The following is a 20,798-nucleotide window of genomic DNA, read 5'->3' as shown; positions in this document are numbered from 1 at the left end:
TCTGCTACTTTCCATTTCACCCACAGCAGGTTCAAGCAAGAAGAACAAGAACAGGAGGAAGAAAGCAACTGCAAGATGGTAGAGGGAGTTCTGCTGGTAGAGTAGGCAGGGTTCATTCCAGGAAAAGAAAAGGAGAACCTGCAGGATTCTCTATCTCACCCACTAAGAGAGAGGGATACACTGCTGAGAATAGGAATATACAACCAGGGAGACCCTACTGGCAGGGAACTTGATTGTCAAATGAGAGGCTTTTGCAAAAAGGAGGAGCACTAGATGAAGGTACGTAGACAAATTGGCATAACTCAGTCCTCAGTGCTGCCCTCGCGTGCCCACAAATCAGCGCTGCTGCTCTGGCGCATCTAGAAAGCAGAACTGTGAGCGGAGGGGGCAGGAGCGCGGCCGCTCTGACAGCTCCTCGAGGGTGGCGCACGGCATGGGAAGCTCCTGCAAACAGCAGGTTCAGAGCGGGAGGCAGCCTTGTTCTTGGAGCCGCCCTTGAAGATGCTGCCTGCATCAGCCCAGGTAGGACTGGGGGAAACAGCCATAGCAACATGAAAGCACAGGATCTCATTATTGAGACGCTACTGACTGTTAGACTGCAGCCACTGTTCTCAAGAAACAAAAGCAGAGACCAAAGCACAACCGCAGGCAGCAGCACCCGCGGGGCTGGAGAGCGCGTGGGGCCCCGCGTGGGTCGGTACCGCAGAGCGGCCGGGAGGAGGCGGCGCGCATGCGCCCTGCGCTGCGCAGGCTCCCTGCTGCCCCCCGCGCTCAAGGAGCGAGACGGCCATGGGGGGTGCGCGCATGCGCCCTGCGCGCCGCCGGGCTCGCTGCTGCCCTCGCGTGCCGGGGCGGAGGGGCTGCAGGAGCGGGGGTGTGCGTGTGTGCAGCGCCTCGGGCGGCCCTGTGTGGCGCAGGGCGCATGCGCAGCGGCCGGCAGGTGTGCAGGTGTCCCTGGAGGGCTGCGCTCGGGCCCCGGGACGGGAGGAGGCGGAGGGAGGCCGGGGAGCAGTGAGAGCAGGGGCAGCGCTGGTGGAGGACGTGGCCGCAGGAATATATTCCCTGGAAAAGTGACTTTCATCGACATTTTCATTTCACATTCCCATGCCAAATGAAGGGGGTGGAAGCGTGTCTGAGGCGGATGTCATGTGTGAAGCGGATGGAGGCGTTTCTCCTGTTGCCATTGCCCTGTGTTCCGCGCGCCCGCATGCCCATACGGCGGGGACGTGGGGGCTGCTGCGCCCCGATGGTGAGGCGTAGCCCCGCGCGGGCCGCAGCTCCTGGCTGCGCTGTGGGGGCTGCGGGCAGGGCGGCCCCCGGTGAGCGAGCAGGGCTGGGAGGGCCGGGCCACGGCCTGGCCACGACTCCTGGTTCCCGGGGCCGAGAGGCCGAGGAACAGGAACGTGCGTGACGCGGCTGGGTTAGCGCCTGCGGTGCCTGGGGTGGGCTCGGGGGAGCGCAGCCCTGTGCCATGCAGGGGAGCGACTCTGGCGTGTGCTCGGCCTCCGGAGCGAGCTGAGGTCTGACGCAGCGAGACGGGCAGGCTTAGTGTTAAGAGCAGGAGAAAGCCTAGAGCTCTGTGGGGAGCGGTGCCAGAAAGGGCTGCCTGAGGAAACGCAGCGTGGTATCCAGCCTGGTCCTGGGACGCCCTTTAGCTTGGAGGCAGTCGGGGAGTGATGGCCTCAGCCTCCGGAGCGAGCTGGGGTTTGGCGTTCGGGGCCACGTGGGTGATTGTCGCTCTTTTCTTCCGAGCCGCCTCTCGGCTCCCTCCATACATGCAGGACGCAGCCTTTCCGTGATAACCCTGCTGCGCGGGCACCCATGGAGCGCACGAGCATCTAAGGGCCGAGCTGTCGGCAGCGCTAGTGCTGAGGAGTGTGCTCGGCCGTAGGGCAGTGGCTGCAAAAGTGAGTTTGCTCTAGCAGAGAATGGGGCTTACACAGATCCGAGCAGCAGCTCCGGAGCCAAAAGGGCTGTTTGCCCAGTACTAACTGGGAAAAGCAGTAAGCACTTTAGTGTTGTAAGACTTTTAGAGGGGAAATTGATTTTGGAAGGGAAATGATTTTGACAGAGAAAGAAAATAGGAGTGGGTGGGTAACTTTTTCAGAGGATAAAATATTTGGAGGGAAACCAAATCACAGGGAGACATTTGGGGGGGGAACATTTTTTGGAAGGAATATTTTTCAGGGAATTTTTAAAGGAGGAATGGGAAAATTGTTTGGGGGAAACTTTCTTGTGGGTTGTTGAGAGATAATTATTTTGGTGGGGGGAAGTTATTTGAGGGAAGAATTTTGGTGCAGTTTTTTTTTTTTTTTAATGAGAATTAGGTTTAAGAAAAAGCTCCTGATATTTGGGTATGTAAAGGCAATATAAATAATATAGGCTCTATAAATAATATTTTGAAGGAAAGGTATTCTTTTGGAGATGGTGTTTTCTTTGGCTTTGTTTTGTATTCCCAACATCTAAAGTACGCTCCACTTAAGTGAACGTAACAAAATAATTTTGGAGAAATATATAACTCTTCCTAAAAGTTGTTGCTATGTACTAGGCAAATATCTGAATTTGGGGATTTTGTTTCTTTCCCTTTGGCAACTCTGTTGTCAAAGAGAAGCCAATAACTACTGCTGTTCTTCTCCTGAGCCAGATAAAAATAAAAGCTTTCTCGTGGTTCTTTCTTGTAGTTGTAAGGTAGCATTATGTTCTTGCTGAAATGAGTGGAATTGTTGGAATGAGTGTCAAAGCAGTGAAATTAAGGAGGAGACCCCAAATGTGTGATCTCCTGAAATGAGGGCTGGGGAGCAGCATTGCTCTGGTGAGGCAGTAGATGGTATTTCCAACCTCTGGAGTTGGTGGAAACAGTTCCCTGTCCTTGTCCTTTGAATTACTGAATCCCATGTGTCAGAAATTCTAATGAAGAAAAAGGTAACGAAGACCTTTGAAGTTTGGCTGGCCTTCAGTGTTCTTTAAGTGTTTCCTTTAGTAGGTCCAGATACTATGAAAGAAAAAGCAGAAAATATACCAATGCTTCCTCTTGGAAAGCTGGCACAAGCTGCACCGTTTAATTAGCAATGTTGAGGGTGTTAGTAATCTTCGTGCTTTGAGTCATTTTGTTCTTCCTTTACAGAGCTCCTATAGCCACCAGTAAATTCTGCTGGGAGGATCCGTCAGGGAGATTTCCTACAGAAGGGATGAGGGAAGACGGCTTTGGGAACGGGAGGAATGCGCCGTTGTGGCCTGCTCAGTGCCAGGACACAGCTGGGGCCTTCGCTAGCGGTGTTTTTATTTTCGCATGGCCCAGTTTGAGCTGCTTCTGCTGATGCCAAAGGAAGTCGTGCAGGTGGAGCGTCGCCAGCTCAGCAGGGCCGGTCAAGCAAAGAGCAGGAGAGAGCAGGTGAGAGCCGGGCACGGCTCGGTGGGGGTCAGGCCCCAGCCCACGGGGAAGAGGTTCTTCCAGGTCTGCAGTGGTCATGGGAGGCAGGAGCTCCCCTTAGAGTGGGTCAAAGAATTGGATGTGTGAATATTGGAGAATTTTGGGGCAAAAGTCGTCTCTCTCTTCCTGTTAAGGTAAGGCGTAAAAGGGGTGCGTGCTTTGGGAAGAGTTCCTGTTAGTGTTTTTGGCGGGGCGGGGGGGGACTTAATTTGGCTGCCTAGCCGAGGCGTCCGGCCTCGGGGAATTCTGTGTGCGTGGGCGAGCTCAGCTCAGCACTTAGTGCCCAGCGTGGCCTGCAGCGGTGCCGGCAGGCTGGAGTTAACGCTCCGCTTCCCGCTGGGAGAGGCTGGTTTCAGAGCTGGTGCGTGAGCAGGGTGGGCAGAGCAGGGGGTCCGAGCGGTGCCCGCTTGTGGTTCGGGGATTCTTGGTGCCCGCCTGTGGTTATGGAGCTGACCCTGCTGCTTCTTGGTGGGGATGGGCTCTTGCTTTTTCTCTTTGAGTAGAGGGTTATAAACTCCGTGTTTTCAGGGGAACAACTGGGGAACAACAACAACAAAAAAACCCGCTATGAAAAAATAAATACTGCTAGAAGAACTGTTCATAGAGTAGCTAGAATGCAAGAAATACCTCTTTCTTAACGCAGCCACTCTGTTTACAATTAGAAGTTTCACCTGAAAAAGGAAGCTTTGTGCAGTACAACACAGCATAAAAAGCAGGGTTGGGTGGCCTTAGGCCTAGATTTGCTATAATGCAGGACTCTGCCCTTTTATACATGGGCAGTCCTGACCTAAGATTAGCGTAGGAAGCAGAGCCAACGCTTGCTTGCTCTGGTGGGCCATTTAGCATCCCAGCAATGGAGCCTGCAGAGCCCAGCTAGAGGAGAAACACGAGGGCACAGAAAAAGCAAACGAGGAGGGAAGCAAAACTGGACGTGTTCAGTGTGTACTCTCTCGGGCTTCTCAGAAGCTACTTTCAGGCATCATTCTCGTAATTTCTCAGCTTCACCCCTACTGCACAGTTTGTCTTTTGTATTTTTTAAAAAATGGAAAGCCATCCTATTCTCTAAGATCCATACAGACCCATCTTGTCAATCGAAGGCAGCAGCCAGCTAAGTTGGAGATCAAGCCAGGGCAAGATGGGAGCTTCCTGTTTTCTTCACTATGCATTTTTCTTGTTTGCCTCAGTTATATAACTGATAAACCAAAAAGGAGGTAAACTTTCCCATGATCTACTTAATATACCAGGAACAAGGAAGATTTCTAATGCTGAAATTATTCTACAATTAAAACAGACAAACTCGAATGCTGTTTTACTTAAAATAGGTTTTTATTAAAACAATATTTTTTTATTGTTTGAAATGTATATTTGCTTTATAAATATGGAGGTGTAAAAGACATATCTTAAAACTTATTTTAATAGATATAAATATATAAAATACATATAAAATATGTAATATATATAATTATAGTACAACTATTAAATATATCTTATTTGTTTTATATATATTTTATATACGTATATGCCTTATACATGCATATCTGTATGTATGTAATAAATATATTTACAAGTACTCTGTACGTCTGTCAGGCGTGACCTCCCTGAATCCAAAATATCCCCATTCTTGCACAGTGAGAACAGAGCATCCGTTCTACCTCTCAATCAGATGTGAGGGAAGAGATGGAGATACCAGTGCCTAAGCAAAGAGGCTCCTTCTTTTCAAGGTAAACTGCAGAGGGACCAAGAATTTTATCTATCCTCACACACAAGCGCCTCAGGGACGAGTGGGCTCATGGCTTCTTTGGACCTGAACACTCCATTTCCAGCATATCTAAACCAAATCAACACTGGGATTGCCCGGCTTGGGTGGTGGATGCCTCCTGAAGACATCTGCAAATGTTTGCCTGCTTGTAGGAGGGGGAGAAAGAGGAAGTAACAGACTGAGAAGAGCACCCTCCTTTCACGGTCCCCCTACACCTTGGATACACTTGTGGATAGCAAGACCAGCTATCCACAGTCTCCAAGGTTAATTGCTTTGAAGGAGCTGGGTGGGAGGAACCGTTGTCTTCAAGTCCAATCTCTTTTTCCTGCTGAAACTGAAAAGAGTTATGCCAAATATAACAATGGCTTTGCAATATGGGTAAATGTCTTCCAGATGGAAATGGGTAAGTCTTATAACATGACAGCTAAGCACTAAAGCAATGAATATGAAATAAGCATGATATCCAGAGGGCATGCAGACTGTGTAACCATGACAGAATACTATATATAACCATTAGAAAACATATATAAAATTTACCATATTGAGTTTAGTTTTGTCATAATCGTTTCGGTGCTTGTAAATGTACTGGCTGAGAAGAGCGTATATTTTTTTCTAGGTAAAAGATGTTGAAGGTCCTTGTCCTCTTAGTGACAGAATCCAGCAGATGCTGAAAACAAAATGGAGACAACACGAGTTGAAAATAGCACGAGACCTTCTGCAAAAGCTCTTGAAGGCTTCAGGAGCTAAACAGTCCCATCACAGCACAACTGACTGCCAACACTGTCCAGGAGCTGTGCGTGGAGTGAGGCTGTCGGAGTGGACCCACACACAGCAACCAGGCAAGTGGAAATACTGCCCACAACTGCCCAGCAAACTCCGCCTCCCTCACAGCAGTGCGGGGAGAAAGTTCCCTACCTTGTTCTAAAGAAAACTGAAAACAGACATACCACAAGCTTGCTGTAATCCACCACAACGAGGGGATCCGGCTCCTCAGGAATTCCCACCGGACTCTCATGACGTCCGACCAGACTCTCTTGACGCATGTAAGTCTCTGGGATGAAAACACTTTCTTAAGTCATGATTTCTCTTTTTCTAGAACATGGCTATCCATCAGCTATCCCACAAGTGGCATCCAATCTTTCTCTACCGTTCCCTGTTATTTGTTCACTGAGAAATACTTGCCTTCTACTTTCTCCTCCACAGAAAATAGGAACCAAGATCAAAAAGCAGTGGGAGTGAAAAGCCCAGGGTTGAGAGGAGAAAAGAGCAATAGTCAAAACGTTGCCATTACAGCAGTGCCTACTTAAGGAAGTTGAATGTTAAGAAAACCCATCTCCCATTTGAAGCAAGCATTAAGATGTGAGTCATCTCTGCCACATCGTGACTAAATCTACACAGGCCGAGTTACAGCTCTTTATCCCAAGCTGCTCGTTATCAGAAAGATGCACGTGCCATAAAAGAAAGCAAATGATTGTTGGTTTGCGAGGAGATAGAATTACAAAACTGATTTCAGAATCAGAAGAGCAGCAGCTTAAGAAAAATGACTTTGGTGGCATAATCAGAGGGACAGAATCTTAACGGAAGCAACACAGTGCAGTGATTTGTAAAGAAATAATAGAATGAAATTAAAGGAGGCTAATGTAAACCCCTCAACAACAAAATGGAGCTACCTGGTCTGCTGGACCTTTCGCTTACCTTTTGAATCACCCTCTTGGAAACTTGCTGTATTTTGGGAATCCAAAGTGTCATTTCAATTTCTTTGCCCTGAATTGGGAGAAAACTGGGCTCTTTTCTTTTCAGAGCCAGATTTAGTCACAGAGGAAAAATCTCTTGTTTTCTGTCTCATGTTTATTTTCATAGACATTTGTCTGTTGCCGTGGAAGACTATTGTGGCTTTCTTCCACATGAGAACCTCCTATGAACTCACCTTCAGTCTGCTGCATGCTAGAAGCACCGTTTTCCAGGAACTCTTCTCCCTCCCTCTCTACTTCCTCTTGGTCTTCTCCACTTCTATTCACTTTACTCCACTGCAAAATCTTTCTCCTCTTTGTTTCACCACTGGAAGTGCAATTCTTCCTTTTGCGCTTTCTTTTGGATGGAACTGCAATGAGATATTAGAAAAAAACAACCCAAAATATAAGCAAAGAAGCTCCTCCTTTAAAATTTGCTCTTCTTATCTTCCTCGTATGTATGTCAAGTAAAACAATCAAAGAACTGAAAGTACTGACAAATCTCACTACACATGTAGATCTAAAGAAAAGGTTGCAAGTTCATGTGGTCCATTTGCTGTTAGATTTTTAAATTTATTCAAGACTTTAAACTAGATTTGAAGCGCAGAAAATTCCTACTTTAGCCTTGCTTTGCAGTCCTATTGTCTGCCTATTGGGTAAAGTTGCTTACTGTCTCATTACATGAACTAATAGAGATGAATAGCAAAAAAGCCTTTGGAGAAAAGCTCTTCTTCAAATCTCTTATAAAACCAGTAAAGATCAAAAGCAGAGTGAATAGTTAAAAAGAGACCATTTCAAGAAAGTAACTGAAGGATAAAGAAAATTCTCAGTAAAGTTTTATGATTCAGATAACCTGTTTAAAACTGTTTTTGTCTTTATGCCTTCCACAAAGGAAAACAAAAAAACCCCACCCTTCTTTCTATTTACAGAATATTGCACAAAACATATGGGTGAAATCCTTGGCAAAGTTTCCACTGGCAGAAACCTTGTCACAAGAAGGATACAGGCTGCCCAGAGAGGTTGTGGAGTCTCCTTCTCTGGAGATCTTCAAAACCCGCTTGGATGCAGTCCTGTGCCACGTGCTCTAGGTGTCCCTGCGTATGCAGGGCGGTTGGACTAGGTGATCTCTAGAGGTCCCTTCCAACCCTAAGCATTCTATGATTCTATGATTCTATGATACCAATGGCATTAGCAATATCACCCAGAAAGCCTGTTGGTGGGGAGAAAAAAAGAAAAAAAAATTCTAAAAAGAAAAAGCAACTTGCCATTAGGCAGTGGTCTAGGGCAGGCTCCAGGCATCACTGGCATCTCTATTCTTTCGTTACACTTGTTATCTTGTTTATTACATCCAGAAACAGAGGGCTGCTTGTGGCATCACCTCGTAGTGAGATAGCACATCCTGTGAAGAGCTGCAGCCTTGCAATGAAGAACAGACAGCAAAAAAGTTGGTCTCACGTTTCTACTTACAAATACTGAGGCAAGTCTTCAAATCCCGAGGGTTGGAATACATACCTCTTTTCTCACGAGACTCTTTCATTTCTTCACAAAGTTGTTCCAAGTCTTTATCCATTTCCTCCTTCACTATGGCATGGGCAACATCTCTCAGAGCACAAGCTTTGTCTCTAAGGAGACGATCTGAAAGTTGACAGTCAGAACTGAGTGTTTGCCACTAGCTAAGTGAAATCCTTGATTTGGATCATATGGAAAAGATGAACTCTTTTCCCAAAGAGGTTTTGCAAGCTATTTCAGTGAATAATTTTGGCAGAAGAACATAAAAGTTAATAATCAAGGCAGAGGCACTACATCTTCATTAGCACCTATTGCACATAATTTCATCTCTAAATAATTTAACACTACACCAATTTTTAAAGTGGCAAGAAATGCTCTCTGTGGATGTTTCAAGGGAGCTAATCCCAAGGCCATTGTAAAGAGACAACTCTTCTCAATCTATACATTTTAAATGTTGTCTAAATGAGGGATAAAGAGCTATCCTCACCTCCAGCTTCTCTATCTGGCTTGTATTCTAAGGCACTGCTACAGATTAGATCAAGATCTTTCAGAAAATCTCCTGCAGTTATATATTGGTGCAAGTCAATTTTAGAGAGAATTGTTGAAAGGTCCATTGGCTGTTTAATAACTGTGATATAATCAGGTACTTACAAATTAAATAGATGGGTTCAGAGGTTGTATTAGACTTACACAGTATCTACCCACATTATTTTAATAAATTCAAATAATGACTTCTTACAAACCCTGAATATTTGTGACATTATGAGCAGATAGTGGAATTAACCAGTTAGCTGCTTGAAAAAGGAAGGGCTCTTTCAAAGGGCTTTGAAGAGACACACTGGAAGGGAGAAGAAAGGCAGCAGGAAGCTGGGGAGTGTGTGTGGGACAGCGAAGGGAACAGACATGCAGAGCAGGATTTGCTTCCTTCAGCTTCAGAACATCGCAGTAAATACATTGGATTGAGCCACCCGAGCCAGGCTCTGCTCTGGGCAGCAGGAAATCCGCTGCCGGAATTGCCCTTTGGAAGTAGCTGCTCTAGGCATCTCCCTTAGGAGGAGATATCTGGGGCAGAGCTAATTATGTCCTTACTGGGAGCGTGAGAGGAGCCTCAAGGGTAGTTTAGGTGAGGAGACCTCTATTTGTTTAGACTATTGACATGTCAAGAGCCTGGAAGGGAAAGACGAGGGATGCCCAGAGGAACAGGGCCCTTGCTGATACACAGCTGTATTAAAATTGCAACTAACTCTGAAGTATAAGTCTGTTAAGATGGGGGCACAGTCAGTAAATTAAATGAGTAAAAGAGGGACTTGGAAGTTTTGCGGGAAGATGAAACCACATGTCATTTATGGCTGATCCTGTACTGGGGAGCCAGAGACAAAATGGCACGTGGAATCTTGAATTTTTTTTCAAACATCTGCTCTTCTCCTGTTCCCAGAGGAACCACTGACAGCCAACAAACACGTAGCAATACCTTTAGGCTTTATTCCAACAGCCCCAAAGAAAGCTGACTGTTAGTGCTAGAGCACACCAACACTGGGCAGTTAAAACTACACCCAGACAGTACAGTATTACAGACTCAGAGCAGTTTACCTCATCTGCACCAAGAGGGTTTGTGAAGACCTTGAAACGTCTGTCAGTAGCAAGTCTGAGAGTAACATCCCTTAAGAAAACGCTAAGTGCACCAAGGGCCTCCTCCTCCTGCTCCTCTGCCCCTTGCGTTTCTCCCTGTGGTGGTTCCCGAGGTTCAGGCGGCGGCGCCACCGGCAGCACTTCCAGGGCCTGCCGAGCTTAAGGGAACCAGAAAAGTTTATTCCATCGGCAGCACTCAAATAGGAGCACACACAGAGTTACTGATAGGAAACCCACTACCAAAACAAATACTGTAAGGCTGTTAACATACAGTTAGCAAATTTTTATCTATAGAATAGGCTCACCTGCTTTCTTTCTAGATGCAGGAGGTTTAGCAGCTTGACTTAAAATTAAGTCCTCAAAAAAGTTGCTTCTCTCTTCCTTAGCAGGCAACGGGATATCGAAAACTTCTCCATAATCTTCAATAAACAACTCCTGTATCTATGGCATGAGAAGGAAAGACATTTCAGGTAAAAGATCACTACATCAAAAAGAGGATTTTTTAAATTAAGCTTAATAATGATCTGAATAATAATAATAATAATAATCATCATCATCATCATTTAGGGAGGATAGTATTCGTATACTTAAAGGATTCATAAAATTAAACTGAATAGAAGAATTGGGAAAAGTGTTGATAGAAATACCTCATCTTGGAGATCCATGTATGATACCTTTGCTGTTGCAAGCACCAAATCCGGAGCAAATGCTGGAATGTTCTCTAGGAACGTTGTAAAGGTAGTTTTCAACGTAATGCCAGCCGTTTCCCATCACACATTGATCCGTGGAATATAAATTATACTTGGTGCTGTCCTCTGAGCTTCTCGTATAAACAAGTAAAATGAAAGCTTTGGTAACAGCAATGAAACAGCAGCACAGGCTGCTCATAAGTAACTACACATCAAAATGGCCTAATAAAATAGAAGTGCATTAAAAAAACAAACAAAAAAAAAAAAACAAAAAAAACCCCACAAAGCCTCACCATGCAAAGCTTATTAACAGTGAAGTAAAATTTCTGATTTAACTCAAAAATTGATAGAGCTACACAGACAGAGATCCAGAATGCTGGCTCTAATGTGAGGCCTCTAATGACCTCACAATGGACAACATCACAATAGACGACCTCACAATGGACGACCTCACAATGGGCCTCTAATGACATCACAATGGATGACCTCACAATGGACGACATCAAAATGGATGACCTCACACTGGGACTCTTGTGACCTCACAATGGAAGACCTCACAATGGATGACCACACAACGGCCCTGTAACGACATCACAATGGATGACCTCACAATGGATGACCTCACAATGGATGACGTCACAATGGGACTCTTATGACCTCACAATGGAAGACCTCACAATGGGCCTCTAATGACATCACAATGGATGACCTCACAAAGGACGACATCACAATGGATGACCTCACAATGGGACTCTTGTGACCTCACAATGGACGACATCACAATGGATGACCTCACAATGGGACTCTTGTGACATCACAATGCATGACCTCACAATGGATAACCTCACAATGGGACTCTTGTGACATCACAATGCATGACCTCACTATGGACGACATCACAATGGATGACATCACGATGGATGACATCACGATGGAACTCTTGTGACCCCACAATGGAGGCCCTCACAATGGAAGACCTCACAATGGATAACCTCACAATGGGCCTCTAATGACATCACAATGGATGACCTCACAATGGATGACATCACAAAGGATGACGTCACAATGAATGACCTCACAATGGGACTCTTGTGACCTCACAATGGGCCTCTAATGACATCGCAATTGAAGCCCTCAGAAAGGACGACCTCACAATGGACGACCTCACAATGGGCCTCTAATGACATCACAATGGATGACGTCACAATGGACGACATCACAATGGATGACCTCACAATGGGACTCTTGTGACCTCACAATGGAAGACCTGACAATAGACGACCTCACAATGGACGACCGCACAATGGGACTCTAATGACATCACAATGGATGACCTCACAATGGACGACATCACAATGGATGACCTCACAATGAGACTCTTGTGACCTCACAATGGAAGACCTCACAATGGATGACCTTACAATGGATGACCTCACAATGGGACTCTTGTGACCTCACAATGGACGACCTCACAATGGGCCTCTAATGACATCGCAATTGAAGCCCTTAGAAAGGACGACATCACAATGGATGACCTCACAATGGGCCTCTAATGACATCACAATGGATGACCTCACAATGGGACTCTTGTGACCTCACAATGGAAGACCTCACAATGGAGGACCTTACAATGCATGACCTCACAATGGGCCTCTAATGACATCGCAAGGGAAGCCCTCACAAAAGACGAGCTCACAATGGACGACTTCACAATGGACGACCTCACAATGGGCCTCTAATGACATCACAATAGATGACGGCACAATGGGACTCTTGTCACCTCACAATGGAAGACCTGACAATGGAAGACCTCACAATGGACGACCTCACAATGGGCCTCCAATGACATCAAAATGGATGACCTCACAATGGATGACATCACAATGGATGACCTCACAATGGGACTCTTGTGACCTCACAATGGAAGACCTCACAATGGATGACCTCACAATGGATGACCTCACAATGGGACTCTTATGACCTCACAATGGAAGACCTCACAATGGGCCTCTAATGACATCACAATGGATGGCATCACAATGGATGACCTCACAATGGATGACCTCACAATGGGACTCTTGTGACCTCACAAAGAAGACCTCACAATGGATGACCTCACAACGGAAGAAATCAAAATGGACGACGTCACAATGGACGACATCACAATGGACGACATCACAATGGATGACCTCACAATGGGACTCTTATGACCTCACAATGGAAGACCTCACAATGGGCCTCTAATGACATCACAATAAATGACCTCACAAGGGACGACATCACAACGGTGACCTCACAACGGAACTCTCCTGCCCTCAGAATGGATAACCTCACAATGGACGACCTCACAATGGGCCTCTAATGACATCACAATGGATGACCTCACAATGGGACTCTTATGACGTCACAATGGAAGACCTCACAATGGATGACCTCACAATGGGCCTGTAACGACATCACAATGGATGACCTCACAATGGACGACATCACAATGGATGACCTCACAATGGGACTCTTATGACCTCACAATGGAAGACCTCACAATGGGCCTCTAATGACATCACAATAAATGACCTCACAAGGGACGACATCACAATGGATGACATCACAATCGAACTCTTGTGACCTCACAATGTAGGCCCTCACAATGGAAGACCTCACAATGGACGACCTCACAATGGGCCTCTAATGACATCAAAATGGATGACCTCACAATGGACGACATCACAATGCATGACCTCACAATTGGACTCTTGTGACCTCACAATGGAAGACCTCACAATGGAAGACCTCACAATGGGCCTCTAATGACATCACAATGGATGACCTCACAAGGGACGACATCACAATGGATGACATCACAATGGAACTCTTGTGACCTCACAATGGAGGCCCTCACAATGGAACACCTCACAATGGACGACCTCACAATGGGCCTCTAATGACATCAAAATGGATGGTCTCACAAAGGACGAACTCACAATGGATGACATCACAAAGGATGACATCACAATGAATGACCTCACAATGGGACTCTTGTGACATCACAATGCATGACCTCACAATGGATAACCTCACAATGGGACTCTTGTGACATCACAATGCATGACCTCACGATGGACGACATCACGATGGATGACATCACGATGGATGACATCACGATGGATGACATCACGATGGATGACATCACGATGGATGACATCACAATGGATGACATCACAATGGAACTCTTGTGACCCCACAATGGAGGCCCTCACAATGGAAGACCTCACAATGGATGACCTTACAATGGGCCTCTAATGACATCAAAATGGATGGTCTCACAGAGGACGACCTCACAATGGACAACCTCACAATGGGCCTCTAATGACATCACAATGGATGACCTCACAATGGATGACATCACAAAGGATGACGTCACAATGAATGACCTCACAATGGGGCTCTTGTGACCTCACAATGGGCCTCTAATGACATCGCAATTGAAGCCCTCAGAAAGGACGACCTCACAATGGACGACCTCACAATGGGCCTCTAATGACATCACAATGGATGACGTCACAATGGACGACATCACAATGGATGACATCACAATGGGACTCTTGTGACCTCACAATGGAAGACCTGACAATGGATGACCTCACAATGGACGACCTCACTATGGGCCTCTAATGACATCACAATGGATGACCTCACAATGGACGACATCACAATGGATGACCTCGCAATGGGACTCTTGTGACCTCACAATGGAAGACCTCACAATGGGCCTCTAATGACATCACAATAAATGACCTCACAAGGGACGACATCACAATGGATGACATCACAATGGAACTCTTGTGACCTCACAATGTAGGCCCTCACAATGGAAGACCTCACAATGGACGACCTCACAATGGACCTCTAATGACATCAAAATGGATGACCTCACAATGGACGACATCACAATGCATGACCTCACAATTGGACTCTTGTGACCTCACAATGGAAGACCTCACAATGGGCCTCTAATGACATCACAATGGATGACCTCACAAGGGACGACATCACAATGGATGTCATCACAATGGAACTCTTGTGACCTCACAATGGAGGCACTCACAATGGAACACCTCACAATGGACGACCTCACAATGGGCCTCTAATGAATCAAAATGGATGGTCTCACAAAGGACGAACTCACAATGGATGACATCACAAAGGATGACATCACAATGAATGACCTCACAATGGGACTCTTGTGACCTCACAATGGACGACATGACAATCGATGACCTCACAATGGGACTCTTGTGACATCACAATGCATGACCTCACAATGGATAACCTCACAATGGGACTCTTGTGACATCACAATGCATGACCTTACAATGGATGACATCACGATGGACGACATCACGATGGACGACATCACGATGGATGACATCACGATGCATGACATCACGATGGAACTCTTGTGACCCCACAATGGAGGCCCTCACAATGGAAGACCTCACAATGGATAACCTCACAATGGGCCTCTAATGACATCAAAATGGATGGTCTCACAGAGGACGACCTCTCAATGGACAAGATCACAATGGGCCTCTAATGACATCACAATGGATGACCTCACAATGGATGACATCACAAAGGATGACGTCACAATGAATGACCTCACAATGGGACTCTTGTGACCTCACAATGGGCCTCTAATGACATCGCAATTGAAGCCCTCAGAAAGGACGACCTCACAATGGACGACCTCACAATGGGCCTCTAATGATATCACAATGGATGACGTCACAATGGACGACATCACAATGGATGACCTCACAATGGGACTCTTGTGACCTCACAATGGAAGACCTGACAATGGACGACCTCACAATGGACGACCTCACAATGGGCCTCTAACGACATCACCCTGGATGACCTCACAATGGACGACATCACAATGGAGGACCTCACAATGGGACTCTTACGACCTCACAATGGAAGACCTCACAATGGGCCTCTAATGACATCACAATAAATGACCTCACAAGGGACGACATCACAATGGATGACATCACAATGGAACTCTTGTGACCTCACAATGTAGGCCCTCACAATGGAAGACGTCACAATGGACGACCTCACAATGGACCTCTAATGACATCAAAATGGATGACCTCCCAATGGACGACATCACAATGCATGACCTCACAATTGGACTCTTGTGACCTCACAATGGAAGACCTCACAATGGAAGACCTCACAATGGGCCTCTAATGACATCACAATGGATGACCTCACAAGGGACGACATCACAATGGATGACATCACAATGGAACTCTTGTGACCTCACAATGGAGGCCCTCACAATGGAACACCTCACAATGGGCCTCTAATGACATCAAAATGGATGGTCTCACAAAGGACGAACTCACAATGGATGACATCACAAAGGATGACATCACAATGAATGACCTCACAATGGGACTCTTGTGACCTCACAATGGACGACATCACAATGGATGACCTCACAATGGGACTCTTGTGACATCACAATGCATGACCTCACAATGGACGACATCACGATGGACGACATCACGATGGATGACATCACGATGGATGACATCACGATGGAACTCTTGTGACCCCACAATGGAGGCCCTCACAATGGAAGACCTCACAATGGATAACCTCACAATGGGCCTCTAATGACATCAAAATGGATGGTCTCACAGAGGACGACCTCTCAATGGACAAGCTCACAATGGGCCTCTAATGACATCACAATGGATGACCTCACAATGGATGACATCACAAAGGATGACGTCACAATGAATGACCTCACAATGGGACTCTTGTGACCTCACAATGGGCCTCTAATGACATTGCAATTGAAGCCCTCAGAAAGGACGACCTCACAATGGACGACCTCACAATGGGCCTCTAATGACATCACAATGGATGACGTCACAATGGACGACATCACAATGGATGACCTCACAATGGGACTCTTGTGACCTCACAATGGAAGACCTGACAATGGACGACCTCACAATGGACGACCTCACAATGGGCCTCTAACGACATCACCCTGGATGACCTCACAATGGACGACATCACAATGGATGACCTCACAATGGGACTCTTATGACCTCACAATGGAAGACCTCACAATGGGCCTCTAATGACATCACAATAAATGACCTCACAAGGGACGACATCACAATGGATGACATCACAATGGAACTCTTGTGACCTCACAATGTAGGCCCTCACAATGGAAGACCTCACAATGGACGACCTCACAATGGACCTCTAATGACATCAAAATAGATGACCTCACAATGGACGACATCACAATGCATGACCTCACAATTGGACTCTTGTGACCTCACAATGGAAGACCTCACAATGGAAGACCTCACAATGGGCCTCTAATGACATCACAATGGATGACCTCACAAGGGACGACATCACAATGGATGACATCACAATGGAACTCTTGTGACCTCACAATGGAGGCCCTCACAATGGAACACCTCACAATGGACGACCTCACAATGGGCCTCTAATGACATCAAAATGGATGGTCTCACAAAGGACGAACTCACAATGGATGATATCACAAAGGATGACATCACAATGAATGACCTCACAATGGGACTCTTGTGACCTCACAATGCATGACCTCACAATGGACGACATCACGATGGATGACATCACGATGGATGACATCACGATGGATGACATCACGATGGATGACATCACAATGGAACTCTTGTGACCCCACAATGGAGGCCCTCAAAATGGAAGACCTCACAATGGAAAACCTCACAATGGGCCTCTAATGACATCAAAATGGATGGTCTCACAGAGGACGACCTCACAATGGACAACCTCACAATGGGCCTCTAATGACATCACAATGGATGACCTCACAATGGATGACATCACAAAGGATGACGTCACAATGAATGACCTCACAATGGGACTCTTGTGACCTCACAATGGGCCTCTAATGACATCGCAATTGAAGCCCTCAGAAAGGACGACCTCACAATGGATGACCTCACAATGGGACTCTTGTGACATCACAATGGATGACGTGACAATGGATGACGTGACAATGGACGACATCACAATGGATGACCTCACAATGGGACTCTTGTGACCTCACAATGGAAGACCTGACAATGGACGACCTCACAATGGACGACCTCACAATGGGCCTCTAATGACATCACAATGGATGACCTCACAATGGACGACATCACAATGGATGACCTCACAATGAGACTCTTGTGTCCTCACAATGGAAGACCTCACAATGGATGACCTTACAATGGATGACCTGACAATGGGACTCTTGTGACCTCACAATGGACGACCTCACAATGGGCCTCTAATGACATCGCAATTGAAGCCCTCAGAAAGGACGACATCACAAGGGATGACCTCACAATGGGCCTCTAATGACATCACAATGGATGACCTCACAATGGGACTCTTGTGACCTCACAATGGAAGACCTCACAATGGATGACCTCACAATGGAAGACCTCACAATGTGCCTCTAATGACATCACAATGGATGACCTCACAAAGGACGACATCACAATGGATGACCTCACAATGGGACTCTTGTTACCTCACAATGGACGACATCACAATGGATGACCTCACAATGAGACTCTTGTGACAACACAATGCATGACCTCACAATGGATAACCTCACAATGGGACTCTTGTGACATCACAATGCATGACCTCACAATGGACGACATCACGATGGACGACATGACGATGGATGACATCACGATGGATGACATCACGATGGAACTCTTGTGACCCCACAATGGAGGCCCTCACAATGGAAGACCTCACAATGGGCCTCTAATGACATCAAAATGGATGGTCTCACAGAGGATGACCTCACAATGGACAACCTCACAATGGGCCTCTAATGACCTCACAATCAATGACCTCACAATGGATGACATCACAAAGGATGACGTCACAATGAATGACCTCACAATGGGACTCTTGTGACCTCACAATGGGCCTCTAATGACATCGCAATTGAAGCCCTCAGAAAGGACGACCTCACAATGGACGACCTCACAATGGGCCTCTAATGACATCACAATGGATGACCTCACAATGGACGACATCACAATGGATGACCTCACAATGAGACTCTTGTGACCTCACAATGGAAGACCTCACAATGGATGACCTTACAATGGATGACCTCACAATGGGACTCTTGTGACCTCACAATGGAAGACCTCACAATGGAGGACCTTACAATGGATGACCTCACAATGGGCCTCTAATGACATCGCAATGGAAGCCCTTACAAAAGACGAACTCACAATAGACGACTTGCTCTGGTGTCATTGCTTTGATTGCTTTTTCCTGATCTTTGGTTAACATGAACCCACTTGGCATTTGCAGAGACCCAAGCGAAGCCGTATCAAAGTTCTCAGACACTGAATCTGCTCCGACCAGCGGCCCAAAATCTGACTCATCCAGGTTCCCGGCAGATTTTGCTTTGTTGTTGTATCCTAAAGCTTTGGACTGTAAAGTTCCAGATGTCCCCAGACTGTCTGTGGACTGTGCTCTTCGTAGTCCATCCTTAAACATATCATTTTCTGATTTATTGAAAGACTCGCCAGAAGACAGAAGCAAGTCTGCATCCAGTGAATGGACTGAGCCATGGGTGCTGTTTAAATGCACCTCTTCATTAGAGCATTGGGTAAGGGATTCCTCATGGGCTAGAGAACACGAAGCTTTCGTTTCATCATCTGAATCCTTTTGCTTCTGCTCCTTTCTTTTGCTAAGTCTCTGTTGATCATCTTCTTCCTGATCCTTTTTTTTCAGTTCCTCAACTTGTCGGAGCTGCTCAGAGGTCAGAACTATTTCCATACGTTGCATGTCCCTCATCAGCAAACGCTGAGACTCCAAGAACTGGTCATTGGCTTTTTGCCATGTGTGTTTCAATTGGTTGTGCTGTTGTCGTTCTTGCTCTAAGAGATGGCAGACTTCATGCAGTTCTTTCCGTAACTTCTCTGCATCTTCTTGCAGGACTGATTTTTGCGTATTGAGAACAGCCACATACATCTCTAAGTCTGTCCTACACGACTTTTCAGCTTCCAAATAATGGTTCAGTTCTTTAACCTTTGATGCTTCCAGCTCCTTTATTTTTTCTTCAGCTCCTGTCAGTTTTTCCTTTAGAGCTGCAATCTCCTTCTCCATAGGCATCACAACCGAACGAAGCTTCTCAGCATCTTCTTGTGCCTTTTTCATTTCATTTTCTAGATTTTCTTCTTCTTGACCTTCAGACAGCCGTCTTCTTAACTCCGCTATTTCCCGTTCCACATTTTCTCGGTATTGATTCCATTGAGCTCGTTCCTGCTCCAACCTGCGATGATACTGGAGCTCATAGTCACGAACAGTCTCTTTCATAATAGCTTGCAGTGAAGCTACTTCTTCTTGCCACTGTCTCTTCACTTCGTCAATAGCTTCCTGCTTTGTATTCTCAGATACAGTAGCTATAGCTTTGATGTTCTCCATTTCAGCATGAGCTTCCATCAGCTGTGTCCGCAGTTGTCCCAGATCATCTTGGGCTGCTTGCAGCACTGCACTTTGTCTTTTCAGGTCCTCTTCCTTAGCTAAGTATAACTCCTTAAATTTAGCTCTCTTTTGATTAAATTCTTGCTCAAGTTGCTGCTTTGTGCGCAGGAATTCAGCATTGACCTTTTCCAATTCTGCTACTCGTTGTAGAAGATCGACATCAGTCGGCGGGCCCGAGCTCGGGCCGGGCTGCGCCATGGCTCCGGCGCGGCCTCCTCCGCCCGCAGCCGCGGCCTCGGAGCGGGAACCGCTCCAGTCTTCAAAAAAGGCAAGAAGGAGGACCCAGGCAACTACAGGCCAGTCAGCCTCACCTCCGTCCCCGGAAAAGTGATGGAACGGCTCATACTGGCTGTTGTCTCCAGGCACATGGAGGACAAGAAGGTGCTCAAGAGTAGTCAGCATGGATTCACCAAGGGAAAATCTTGCCTGACTAACCT

General features: G+C 46.3%; 1 pseudogene; it reads right to left on the bottom strand.

The window, feature by feature from the left end:
* Positions 1–19,044: 19,044 nt before the first annotated feature.
* On the bottom strand, positions 19,045–20,588 carry LOC148594383 (rab GTPase-binding effector protein 1 pseudogene; annotated as a pseudogene).
* Between the last annotated feature and the right edge of the window lie 210 nt (positions 20,589–20,798).

This window comes from Tinamus guttatus, unplaced genomic scaffold (assembly GCF_059628265.1).
Source record: "Tinamus guttatus ecotype Peru unplaced genomic scaffold, ASM5962826v1 Tinamus_guttatus_pri_ptg000248l, whole genome shotgun sequence".
Lineage (NCBI taxonomy): Eukaryota > Metazoa > Chordata > Aves > Tinamiformes > Tinamidae > Tinamus > Tinamus guttatus.
This window is presented reverse-complemented; position numbering and strand designations above follow the sequence as displayed.